Here is a 10,963-nt window from a genome sequence, read left to right on the forward strand (position 1 = left end):
TCTGCTTCTGTGTCTGTGAGCGATTGACTGCCTGTATGTGTGATGGTGGGGAGACCACTACCCGTGAGCGAGAGAGAGAGAGGGATAGTCAAATAGCTGTAATCCTGTGGGCTGTGTGAGAAGATAGACTCAGGCTCTGCATGACCTGTTGCTGCTAAACAGGCAGCGCTGCGGGCAACAGTTGGCATGTGGACTGTTGTTTGACCACTAATGACGTTACTTATTATAACATAACATAGCACTAGCACATAGCAAGTCTCTGTACTTAAGTGAAATAAACAATTCATTCAGTGTGCAGGGCCATCGGCTAACGTTATCAGCTAGCCGTTAGCTGCTAGCGCACCCTGCTAGCCTGCCTGACAATATGACGGCGTTAGATATCCAGCACCATCACACAAATTAGTCAACGTGAACTAAGTTAGCAAGCTTTATGTTTAATCGAAATGTCAAACAGAGTAGGCTAATGACACCAATCATTTTAATACTGTTGTATCTACTTACCAACAACTCCACCACTGCTCCCTGGCTTGCTGGCGACCATGACTTGTCAGAAAGACGTCGTTGGTGTAGACACTTGTCACTCAAACATGTCTGACCAATGGGGAAGCACCCGCCCACTGCGGGATGTTTGTGTCAAAATGATTCAATCAAAAAAAAAACCGACTTCAAAACTTTTTTCACTTCATTAAAAAAAAAAAAACGACTTCAAATAACTTCAAATCGAAAAAAATATTTTTTATATAATTGATTTTGGGCTGCATGGTGGTGTAGTGGGTAGCACTCTCGCCTCACAGCAAGAGGGTCCTGGGTTCGATTCCCGGGTCGGCTCGGGTTCCTTCTGTGTGGAGTTTGCATGTTCTCCCCGTGTAAGCGTGGGTTCTCTCCGAGTTCTCCGGCTTCCTCCCACAGTCCAAAGACATGCAGGATGGGGATAGGTTAATTGGTGACTCTAAATTGCCCATAGGTGTGAATGTGAGCGTGAATGGTTGCCTGTCTCTATATGTTGGCCTTGTGATGGACTGGCGACCTGTCCAGGGTGTACCCTGCCTTCGCCCAATGACAGCTGGGATCGGCTCCAGCCCCCCCCGTGACCCTAAATACAGGATAAGCGGTAGAAAATGGATGGATGGATATAATTGATTTTTGTATTTTAGTTTTTCCTTTGATTGAAAATCTTTTTTTTTGATTGAAGCAACTTTTTTGGGATTGAATAATTAAGACACAAATGTCCTACCATAATATGGCCCAAACACAAAAAAGACAAAGAATACATTTTCAATAAAAAAAAGTGTTCAAGTGCAATTATTTGAGTCTCAAATCTTTTTTTGCATTCAAAAACTTTTTTTCTATGATTGAAAAAGGTTTTTTTTTATTGAAGTGACTTTTTTATTGAAAATATATTTTTTTTGTTTGAAGCAACTTCTTTTTTCATTGAATTATAAAGACACAAATGTCCTACCCATAATATGGCCCAAACACAAAACAACATTACTTCAATCAAAAAAGTTGCTTCAAACAAAAAAACCTTCACTTCTATCAAAGAAAACATTTTCAATCAAAGAAAAATGCAAATGCAAGTGTTCAAATGCATTTTTTTGAGTCTCAACCATATTTTTGCATTCAAACACTTTTTTTCTTTGATTGAAAAGGTTTTTTTTTATTGAAAATATATATTTTGATTGAAGCAACCTTTTTTTTGATTGAATAATAAAGACATAAATCTACCTCCATATCACCGGGCGCAACAGGGTTTCCGCAGGTCCTAAGAATCTCAGATCTACTGCAAACTTGCAGGGCGCCCAAAGAGGTACACTGTCGAATTAGGTGATTGTAGGTGCCAGCTAGTATTGCTTGTAGTCTTGTAGCTGTTGCTATGGTAACATACGGGAATGTGAGTCACGTGGTAGTACGTCATAAAATGTTTTACAATGTTTAATCAAAACTTTAATTCACAGAATACACTGCCCCAGTTATAGAAAATGTATTAACAAACCTCAACATAGCTCCAATGTTATTCACTGAAGATTGCAGAAGTGAAGAAAAAACATCTATTCCGTGGTTCCCATCATTTTCAATGCACATTTTCCTGCATTATTAATGAGACCTGAATGCCACAGCTGAAGATGGGTCTGTTGTGTGAAGAGGCCATGGGTTTTTCCATTGATTTATGAATTCTGTTACTGCTCTTTCAATCCTTGGTAAATAAACATAATGCAGACAAAATAAGTATAGTTCATTCCATGATTCCAGTACACCCTGTTCCTCCATGAAGTGAAAAGATGTTCAAGTGTCTGGATATGACTCTATTGCGTTCTACCCATAGTCTCTCAATCCTTTGGTTGTGTACTGATACACCTGTAATAACACTGTTCAATCCTCTTCTTTCCAACATTTATATTTTCCATACCATGATCACATCTGACCCTTAAGGGCAATCCAAAATTCTGTACTCCTCTTAGAAATAATGACAAGATGGTTGAGGCTCTGTTGTTGAACAAGCACCGTAAGTATATAATAGTCTGGCTGAAGCCATCCACACAGCTATGAAAGACCACCTGACCAGCTTGTGGTTGCCATCGTATATATATATATATATATATATATATATATATATATATATATATATATATATATATATATATATATATATGTGTGTGTATATATATATATATATGTGTATATTTATATGTATATATGTGTGTATATATATGTGTATATTTATATGTATGAATATATATGTATGTATATATATATATATGTATGCATGTATATGTATATATACACACTGAGTGTGTGCGAGAGCGTTTCAGTAGTGTGTATGAGAGCGTTTCAGTAGTGTGTGTGAGAGCGTTTCAGTAGTGTGTCTGAGAGCATTTCAGTAGTGTGTGTGAGAGCGTTTCAGTAGTGTGTTTCAGTAGTGTGTGTGAGAGCGTTTCAGTAGTGTGTGTGAGAGCGTTTCAGTAGTGTGTGTGAGCAAATACTTTTTCAGTTGTTTATGTGAGAGTGTTTCAGTAGTGTATATGAGAGCATTTCACATGTGCACGTGAGAGGTAATTCTGAATTATGTCCCTGAGCTACTGAGTCTTCCACCCACTCTCAATAAACCATCCTGCAAGACAGGATCCAGCTTGTAGATGTCACTGTTTTTTTTTTACACCTGCCCCTCCACTCACCAATGAAGTGATTTTCTCCATGAATGTTGCCCGCTGACTGAAGCCTATAATGGCAGATTCTGCTCTGGAGAGGTCACTCACAGAGAGTGATTGACCTTCAATAGCATCTCTGGCATTTCTCATCTCCTCTTCAACAGATTGTGTGGGTGAGCCAGCAAAAGGTGCAACTATCTCCTTCCTTTTCCTCTTTAGCTCCAGGAGAATAGTCTTGAGCCTGAGGAGCCAGGCAACTGACGTCTTGAGCTTAGTCCACACAGAAAAGTGACGAATACGCTTTGTGGTGGCATCCTCCAAGCTAGAGATGATGACATTTGCCCTTAGGTCCCTCTTGACCTCTGGATCCTCTGTCGAAACAGGCTATGGAGCAAAAGGTTGTGGCCAATCCACTTCTGGCTTTCGAAGGAAATCTGGACCTTCAATCCACCTTTTACATGCCAGGAAATTATCCACAGACAAACCTCTAGATGCCTCATCAGCATGATTGCTCTTTGAGCTGACGTACCTCCACTGAACTACCTTTGTTGCTTCACTTATTTGCCACTAAGGTGTGAAATATTTTGGTGTTATTATTGATGTACTTCAGCACAGCCTGACTGTCGGTCCAGAAGTAAGACTCCCCCAACTGCAATGACAGTTCTTTCCTGTGCATGTTGTCAACTTTAACTGCAAGCACAGCAGCTGTAAGTTCAAGGTGAGGGATTGTCGTTTGTTTTAATGGTGCAACTCTAGCTTTGCCCAACATGAATGCAAGATATATCCCTTTCTCCTGGTTCTCCAACCTCAGGTAGGACACTGTGCCGTAACCATGGTCGCTAGCATCTGCGAAGTGATGTAACTGTGCATGTTTGCACTAACCCTGGGCTAGAGGACGTCTGGTCTGGAGGGAGTGATTCTGAATATTAGCAATCGGCGCCAAATTAAAAAGGGTAAGGAAGCCTCTTGTAAAATTCCTAACTTTTGCTGATATTCACAATGCTCTGTCTCAAGTCCGGATCTTCCATAGACCCAGGTAAACGCGATTTCAATTTTCAAATAGCAGCAGTTGACTGCAGGCAGTTCTGGTGAGTTTTTAGCAAAAAGGCCTTTTGTAGTATAATGACGGATTACAGGGTGCGATTCTCTATAAAATGACCTTATGGGTTTGAGTTTTGTTCTGTGTAACGGATTATTATATGAGGTCGATGATATTGGAGTAGGGGTAACCAGACCGCCGCTCATATTGTCCTAAATCCTATTGGTAGTATAATGACAGTTTGCATAGTAGAATTCTCTGTGATTGAGGATTTTTCTATGTGAGGGATTGTTATGCGAGGTTGATGATATTGGAGTAGGGGTAACCAGATCGTCGCTCGTATTGTCCTAAATCCTGTATTGGTAGTATAATGACAGTTTGCATAGTAGAATTCTCTGTGATTGAGGATTTTTCTATGTGAGGGATTGTTATACGAGGTCGATGATATTGGAGTAGGAGTAACCAGACCGCCGCTCATATTGTCCTAAATCCTATTGGTAGTAAAATGACGGTTTGCATAGTAGAATTATCTTTGATTGAGGATTTTTCTATGTGAGGGATTGTTATACGAGGTGGATGACATTGGAGTAGGGGTAACCAGACCGCCGCTCATGTCATCGTAATCCCTACTTGGAAACTCTCTGTGATCTTATGGATTTCAGTGTTTCTCTTTGTAAAATATTGTTATATTGAATGAATGAGGTGTGTATAACCGGTATGCGAGTTGTATGAGCTCATTGTAACGTCTTGTTTGTCAATGTTGTGTATTTGTGTTTTGCTGTGATTTAACAGCCCGCTGCGGCCATTAATATGTTGTTTTCTTACTGTGAGAAATTATTGCTGGAATTGAGTAGTTGTTCAGGAGGTTACAATTGAACACAACATTCCAGCTCTAATTCCTTATCCGTTAGTTAATAACCTTTTGTTCACCGTGATTCAGACTGCTGGTTTGTGATAAACCACGTGGCTAAGATTACTTTCTTTTCATGTAAATTTGAATTTTTTTTCACTGTTCCTTTGTTATTTAGTAGTATCATTTCTTTAGCCAGTAGGGTTGTTTTTCTGTTTTAATTAATTTTCCCCAACCTACTTTAGTCTTTTTGTAAATACGTTATATTCTATTTTTTTTATTTCTTGTTACTCAAGACTGTTAGTAACTTGCCCTTTATCCCTCCTCTAACTGGTTGGTTTGTCTGTCTGTTTTAATTAGTTTCCCCCACCCTGCCCTTTGTTATTTACTCTTTTGTTCTTTACTGTAGTTAAATTGTTGGTTCTTTTAGTATTCTTTAGCCTGTTGGTTGTTTATTTAAAATTTTTTTAATTCACTTCACCCTACCTACCTTTTATTATTTTAGTATTTTTTGTAAATATTTTATTTTTTCAATTTTATGATTTCTTGTTTCTCATAACTAATACTGTACCTTATCATTCTAGTATGATCATTTCTCTTGAGGCAGTTGTTTCTGTATTCATTAATTTGCTCCGTTTTATTTTTTGTAGAAATATTGTTCTCAATTTTTAGTATTATTATTATTTTTTCCTTAATCCTTTTATAATATTTTTTTTTTGTTTCAATTTTATTGTATTCAATTTTTATTTTATTGTATTTAATTTTAATTTTAATTTAATTTTTTTTAATTTTGCCTGGTTTTTGCCTGGAATGCACTATACAAATCTGGCACCCTATTGAACAGAGTTAAACTGAGAGAGCATGCTGTTCACAAGACACCAGGATGAACGCATTTACAGTAGCGTTCATCAGGCAGTAATACAGTACGTTCAGTTCACGTTCGCCCAAAATATGAACGAGTTCATGAACTATCATTCAATGAAGAGGCACAACACTGTTTAGCAGTATCGCTTCTCTAAGTAGTTGGTTGTCTGTCTGTTTTAATGCATTTTCTGCAACCTACCCGTTGCTATTTTAGTCTTTTTCGTAAATACATTCATTTTCTATTTTATTATTTCAGGTTTCACATACTGTTAGTATTTTGTCCTTTTAAGTGTTATTGTTTATCTTAACTAGTTTGTTCACTCAAAAAAATATTTGTAAATGTAACATAATGTTAACATGTTCATCCAATTAATTTGGCTTTTATTGAATTAAAATGTCTGTATTAAGTTAGTCTAATTAAATTCATTTAAGCTCATTTTACATTGATTAAACATTTTCATACAACAAAATTCAACCTTGTTATATGAACTAATGTAGCTTTTGTCTGTACTACTCATGTCATTCTTGTTTAAGTGTTTTTATTGCTAATGTAAGCATTACATTTAATTAAATTAGTAAAACATAAAGGACAGCTTGCAAAATCATTTCATCTTTCTTTTATTTTGCTCTCACATTCTTAAAACAATTTCCAAGATCCCTGTTCAGCCCAGCTTTCTCCCCTTTAACCATCCCATGCTAAATTTAATAGCACAAACCCACTGTTGGAGTAAATAACAGGTACATTTAGAGTCTTTCATTAACAGTAACATATAGGAAACTACAGACCATCCATAACAATGAAGACATGCTGCATTCCTCCAGATCAAACATTATACCAGATCTAAACTAGCATCGTGTTAACACTGCCATATTATGGAAATGTCTGGAAATATAACAGTTCACAAATAGTCCTTCAAAATGTGGGCACTTCTGTCATATAAGGTTCAACATATGTAGAATATTTTGCCAACAAAAAATAATAACCCTAAATCAATCTTTTGGGATTTGTGCAGGACTTCAAAAGTGCATTTGAGCTCCGGTGGGTAGCTAAGGTTCAAACAGTATATCAGTCCAAATAACAGAGCATGAGCAATCGCGATGCTCCCCAAACCAGTGAGAACCTCCACACCTTCAATCAGGACACCGATGTCCTCTGGGTCATCTCCAGGCTGTGCATCCTCTTGCTGTATGGCATACACTCCCATCACAGTTTGCTCCATGGCTTCAGTGTTGGCCTCAGTGTTCTGTGAAGTAAAATATGACAATATATACATTTGTTTGAGTCTAGATATAGTTGGCAGGAGACTGGAAGCAAAAAAAAGGTAAATAATTTGCTAATTTCTGATCATAACATTATGAAAACATTTCAAATTTCATAAATAAAAGCACATATTAATCAGTACAATTGGACATGTACCAGAATAATACAGATGCACCCATTACAAATTGTAAAAAGTGAAATGAATTGAATGAATTACATATCACACAAGTAAATGTATGAAATATGTGCTGTAAGTCTACATCTTTGTCACACCGTGTGAATAACTCACCATGTAATCCTTCACAAGTTTCTCATGGTCTTCGGTGAGGTAGATGCACAAGGACTTGAGGATGCATGCTCATCTTGTATTGTATGTATTGTGTCATCCTGGGGTGGAAAAGGAAATTTATTATGAGAATATTTACCTTTTTAGGTAGCAGTTTGAAAAAAGAACTTGGTAGACAATACTTAGGTCTCAGGAGACCAAAAGGCAAGTACTCATCTATACAAGATCTCAACCAAATCAGACACAAAATGAGGCAGTCACACACACTTTTTTTCATTCTGATCAAGAAGTTCACCATATGATTTGATCAGTTGCTTAATAATCTCAGACCGACGATGTAATTGGTTTAACATGATTGTGTTTTGATAAGGTAAAAACAACTTAGGACTTTGTCTACCATTTGTGTAGATATTTCTGCTCATGCAAAGGTCATGATAGGGGCATAAAAACTACTTATAAACACAGGTCTAACCATTTTATTACAAACCTTGGAGACGGCCACCATGATGTGTCTCATTTTTCTTCCAGCCACCAGTGCATCGGTCTACTCAGCAAAGAATGTAGGTGCAGTCAATATGGATCTGAAAAACATGAACAATGCACTTATGACTTGCACTGTCAGAGCACAATATGCAACAGAGAAATGACGTACCAGGAATAAATTAGCTGTTTGAGCACTGTATGATATCAATAGCGAAAAGAGAAACAACTGGTCATCACTATACAACACATTCTTGCGGCATACTTGACGATGACTTGGCCTCCAGGAAATTGTTACTGGAAAAGTGAATAGTGCAATTCAGCACGCACTTGCTGTCTAGTGCACACTTCAAATGGGCTTTGTGAAGTTCCTGTGTTTTACATTCAAAAACACCAGCAGTCACCGACTTAATTTCTGATTTCTTAGCTGTACAGAATCTACAGATGTATTCAACAGAAAAACTTTCCATCAAACCTTGTTGGATATGACACAACTCACAGTTCCTTTATTACACATGTTGACCTATTCAATATTGATGATGTAATGCATAATGCTTAAGTAATGTGTACCTACTATAATCTCTGGTGATACAATGTTTGCACTGCCACATACACATCACTGAAAGAAAGAGAAATATGCATTAGCAAACGATAATATACTAAACACAAGCCAGTATTGGGTCAGGGGCATTAAACTTGTGCATCATGCCAACTAGATAACAGATAAACAATAATAGGACAAAAATATGAACTTACCATGTATTGTTGAGGAGGTGAACGGAAATCTCAGCGCATGGGGATGTGGCTTTATTTTGTGATGTATTACTGGTAAAAAAAAAAAAGAACAAATATTATTCATATTATTAATATGTATTTTATCTTCATACACTAAAATGTGAAGACCGTTAGTCAGCATTAATGCAAAGCACCAGAAAGCAGAAAAACAATGATATGAACAATATTCCATATAAATAATTCTGAATTCAAAAATGAAATGGGGATATTACAGAAAAAGACCATGGACATGCAATGACTGTGATAGATTTCATCTTGCTTCTTGGTATTATTTCACATTCAGTTAAATGTGAAAATAGTCTGTCTCATGATGTTGTCCCCCACTATATTGCACTCATCAAAGACACAAAACTCCACTGACAAAAACAGCTATTTTACCGAGCATCTTAAAACACTTCAAACCCACCAAAACCGTCTCGGTTAGTCTCACCACGTTTCCAACAATCACCAGTTCCGGTTAAATAGTACGAAACCTATATTTCATGTAATTATATGTGAAAACATTACGCTCTACGCAAGTCAGCAAACTTGCGTCGAGAAACAATGATAACTACGCAGAAGATACTCATGAAACAAACCTCATTCAAACTCTACAGAAACCAAATAAAACTTACCAAAACCGCTAGTAAATTACACGTGAAAACATTCTGGCTCTACACTCTACTCTATGGTTTTCTGTTATATCGTGCTCCTCAAAGTCAGCGAACTCGTAAATCATTTTTCAAACGCGCATATAACCAAGAAACACACCTCATTCAAAGTCGACAGCAACAAAATACAATTCACTAAAACAATTCAAATATTTCTCACAGACTATTTATCACTCACACTGCTGACCAGAATAGCCTACATTTATCAAGAAATATATGAATTACTTACCTCACTATCAAGTTTTCCAGAAGATTCCCTCCGTGTCCGCTCGTTAACGTCTCCACGGACTTTTCCGCATGTGGTGGGCGTGCCCTGGAGCATGCGCAATAGCTGATGAAATCAGAGTTGCTGGTTTGATGGACCTCATTCTCATTCGATTGCCATGAATGAATTTAACCCATCAGAATTTTCTTTGAGTCATGTACAACAAACAAGAATGAAGTATTTAATGGACATAATCATGATTTATTCATGTGATGTAAGCATATTATTAGTTTGCCAATCGAATACATGCCCTTGTTGATTTTTTTGAGTGTTGTTTTGTCTATATTAATTCATTTTTACCTTTTGTTAATATTAGTTTTTTTTTGTAAATGTATTATTTTTTTTTTTAAATTTCTCGTTAATAATAATGTTGGTTTTGATTTTTATTTCATCTTATTTTTTATAAGTGTTTCATTATTATTTTCGCTTGTACATTTTTTATTAGATTTTTTTCTCTCATCTAAAAAAAATTAAAAATAACAGGGTAAATTAACTGAATTAAATGACTTGCCATCAATCCTAAAGACTTGTCCTCAGTTGAATTGTCCTCTGAGGTTGTAAACACAGTAGGCATCTCCGGCATCACTAAACAAAACCTAGTAAGTACTCGAATCACAGTGGAATTAGGCCCCCTATCTGGAAGAACATGCCCTTCTAATGGCTACTGATACCCCTCTGAACTTACTGGGTCGTGATTTATTATGTAAATTTGGCTGTACCATTAAATGCACCCCTGATGGGGTATATCTGTACCTGATGCTAACATTAATACTGTGTTTTCTATGCTACAACAGGTTTCCCGATCAGTGACCTATGCTTGGCAGTTGCCCTCTCCTCAACTGTCTTTACAACATTAAACAATCTATGATCATATAACCAAACAACCCACTTCTTTCCTTTCTTGGCTGATTTCTGAAAATATCTGACTCTTTGCTCTGGTTTCCCTCACTCCATTGTCTAGCTCATCACGATGTAGTTTCAAATTCTGAGTATACTCAAAAAAAAAAAGGAGCAACCTCCCTCTTGCATGTTAATGATATATATTTTGGTCATGCAGGGATTGCACTCAATGTAAAATTATCTCTCACTCAACAACCTATGTTTCAGAAGGATGACGGTGTTCCCCATATCGCAGTAGCTACCGCTAACAAATGCAACACCTTGGAGCTGGGCAAGATGGTAAAGTTATTCCAATGTTGTAATGACAAAACATTTTGTGAAACTGTAGCCAGTTACCCACTGTACAAGGTTGGCTCTTTGGGGTACATCCTGTATGACTCATTTGACCCACAACCTGTTATCTTTTCAGCCCTTTCGCAGACAGAAC

General features: G+C 37.0%; 1 long non-coding RNA gene across 1 annotated transcript; it reads right to left on the reverse strand.

Moving 5' to 3' along the window:
• Positions 1-6,620: 6,620 nt before the first annotated feature.
• On the reverse strand, positions 6,621-9,660 carry LOC311032858. Its single transcript, XR_014599220.1, has 6 exons — positions 9,601-9,660; positions 8,683-8,751; positions 8,501-8,545; positions 7,934-8,027; positions 7,450-7,547; positions 6,621-7,143 (listed from the first exon to the last, which is right to left on the reverse strand). It is a non-coding gene; the product is annotated as an uncharacterized lncRNA (long non-coding RNA).
• Positions 9,661-10,963: the final 1,303 nt, after the last annotated feature.

This window comes from Eutrigla gurnardus (assembly GCF_963514095.1).
Source record: "Eutrigla gurnardus genome assembly, chromosome: 22".
Lineage (NCBI taxonomy): Eukaryota > Metazoa > Chordata > Actinopteri > Perciformes > Triglidae > Eutrigla > Eutrigla gurnardus.